This window comes from Chrysemys picta, unplaced genomic scaffold (assembly GCF_011386835.1).
Source record: "Chrysemys picta bellii isolate R12L10 unplaced genomic scaffold, ASM1138683v2 scaf5595, whole genome shotgun sequence".
NCBI lineage: Eukaryota > Metazoa > Chordata > Testudines > Emydidae > Chrysemys > Chrysemys picta.
The window spans coordinates 1-3,000 of NW_027058295.1; the positions used below are offsets into that span (position 1 = coordinate 1).

Genomic DNA, 3,000 nt, shown 5'->3' on the forward strand with positions numbered 1-3,000 from the left:
ATGAGGCCTAAGGCCTGAACCAAAGTAATGGTCAAGACTTCGCTAACATAAAGCAAAGTGAAGCTGTGAGCCAGAGGCAGGCCCTGCTCACAGAAGCTGGCAAGGAAAGGGCTGATGTTGCATAAATATATATTCATTTAGCATAGTTACAGTATAAACATGGTACCAAGATACACTATACCGGAACATTCCACAGATAACAGGGAACAGGCCGACCCATCCCAATGACAGGGGCAAAAGGGTAAAATGATGGATAGAGTTGTTTTGATCCAACCAACATGTACAAGGTGAGAGGCGGCACCTTACTACGTAGAGGGGTCGTACCTTGCTACGTAGAGGGGTTGCACCTCAATACGTCAGGAGTGATGTGTAACTTGTTTGTACCTGTGTATAAGAATGTATCCCTGGGGTGGTGTCTTTGTCCGGCTGAGGGGGCAGTGGAAAGTCCCGCCACTGAGCTGAGTCCATTGCCGAGCGGCACTTTCTAGCAGTATGCCCGGTAGACTAAGTAATCTACGGGGAACTGAAATTGTGTCAGGGTCGCAATAAACCTGGCCGAGGTGCCTTTGTACCTTACTAGACTCTGTGGTTATTGGGGGTTCTCGTCGGGTTTGCTGTGTCAGCTATCTGCAGAGCTGGGGCAGCACACAGAGGGAACACACGCACGCAGCCGAGTGATATCAACAGGAGAAAGCAGAAGCACCACACCGGTAGCCTCTCACAACAAGATGTTCCAATAAGCTTCTTTCACAGACTAGACTCCTTCCTAGGCTGGGCCCAATCCTTTCCCCGGTACAGTCTTTGTTAGTTCCAGCAGGCATCTTAAGTGAAAAGCAGGGGCTCTCTCATGACTGGAAGCGCCCTTTGTTCTGTTCCACCCCCTTTTATATCTTTGGCACAAGGTGGGAATCCTTTGTCTTTCTCTGGGTTCCCACCCCTCCTTCTAAATGGAAAAGCACCAGGTTTAAGATGGATCATGTGACATGTTCACATGTCCTGTGAGGCTTCATTACCCACAGGCTGGCACCCAGGTATACAGGGAGGTTTGCAAGTAAACAGAGCCATTTACAGCCAACTGTCCTAGTGAATAGGAGCCATCAAGATTCCAAGCCACCATTAATGGCCCACAATTTGCATAATTACAATAGGACCTCAGAGTTATATTTCACATTCCTAGTTTCAGATACAAGAATGATACATTCATTCAAATAGGATGAACACACTCAGTAGATTATAAGCTTTGTAATGATACCTGACAAGAGACCTTTTGCATAAAGCATATTCCAGTTACACCATATTCACTCTTATAAACATATTTTTATAAAGCATATGGAGTGCAACATCTGGGCTGAGTTTGGGCTGGGGGAGGGGCGCTCCTCCCCCGGCTGTGGCAGGGCTGGGGCTGCAGGAGGTCCGGGCTGGGGCTGGGTTTGGGGCGCTCTTTCCCTGTTCCCTAGGAAGTCTTCTGCAAACCAGGCTGTAGGAAATCCCGGACCCCAAAGAAGAGACACCCGAAAGAAGAGGCTGCTTTTGGAAGCCCAGGCCTCATGGGGGGGAGGATCTTCGTGGGGAGGTGCCTCACATACTCCCCCAGAGAACACCCCTAGACGGATTTCAGCTTTGCTTTGGGCTGCTGCTCCAAGGAGTCTCTGCCCTTCTGGAGATCCTCAAAGCAGAAGAGCTGGAAGGCGATCTCCTCACACGCATAATTCACCCCGCACTCAAACAGGCAGCCAAACAGGAGCGGCGCTGGCGCTTCCTGTAACACGGCCAGGTCCGAGTAACTACACGGCCCTTTGTACAGGAGCCAGGGGTGTTCCCACTTGGCCTCATTCAATGGGGACCGGTTGAGGTAGATGCCCAGGTCGACCCGCTTGCATTTATCCATCGGGTGGGAGTACAGCAGCCATGACATGGTGCTTCTGCGGATGGTGGAGGGGGCGTTTTCATCGTTCAACAGGCAGGTCGTCTCGTAGGCTGGGGCGTCTGGCTCTTCCACGCCATCGGCCTCTAGAAGCCCTGCTGTCGGCGTGAAGCTCACCACGCTGCCCTGGCAGCCGTGAGGCGGCTCGCACAGCTTCTTGCATGAGGAGGGGCTCTCAAATGTCAGCCCCTGGTCTGTGCTGAGCGCCTCTGCCCGGCACCGGCAGAGGGTGCGGGCATTGCAGTACAACACGGGGTCACAGGCCTGGCACACCACCTCGGCCACCTGGCACTCCCCGTCTTCGTGCCTTTAATCAGCTCACCCTTGTGCCAGCGCTGCCCGCCGTCGTCACTATAAAAGACCAAGGCCCGGGGCAGGGTCCAGCAGGTCAGTGGCAGGCGGCAGCAGCGAGTGGTAATGTGGTAGGTATAAGCCGGGATCACCAGCCTCCCGGAGCTGAGCTGCACCCCGTGCCCCGGCCCCACCGCAAACGTGGCCCAGTCCTTCAAGTCTTCCCCAATCACCTGCTCCGTCAAGTCCGTTAACGAGCTCCAGGTCTGGCCGGCGTCTCCGCTGCAGACATAGCACAGCCGGGCGGCGTTCTTCCCGGTCCAGATCTGCCATTGCTCTGTGACGTGCTTCCTCACGCAGATGAAGAACAGGAAAACAGTCTGACTCTTCCGCTCGTACACCGGGCAGGGGCTCATCGTGCGGTGACCCGGTAACACTGCGCTTGTCAAGGGCTCCCTGGGCCCCCACTGCAGCAGGGGAGAGGGGACGAGAACAGGTAGGTCAGAGGGGTAAGCAAGCGGGGCCCACTCATCATTATGATGACCAACCCGTACGGCCGGCTCAGAACCGGATGGGCCTTGGAGCTCACACTTCACCCCACCACCAGGGGGAGCTGTTGGGCCCTCAGCACTTCTGAAAACCAAGCAGGTGCTAAAACAGGGATCGAAGAGCCTCATTTTAGGCTCTTGGTTCTGCCGTCCCCTAAGGGAGCACGGGCGGGGCTGCAGCAGCTCCCCTCACGGCTGCGCTGGCTTCTGCTTTAGTTGCTTGGCTCTGCTTTTCCT

At 54.8% G+C, this 3,000-nt stretch overlaps 1 pseudogene; it reads right to left on the reverse strand.

Moving 5' to 3' along the window:
• Window positions 1-10: 10 nt before the first annotated feature.
• On the reverse strand, window positions 11-2,892 carry LOC135980656 (sialidase-3-like; annotated as a pseudogene).
• Window positions 2,893-3,000: the final 108 nt, after the last annotated feature.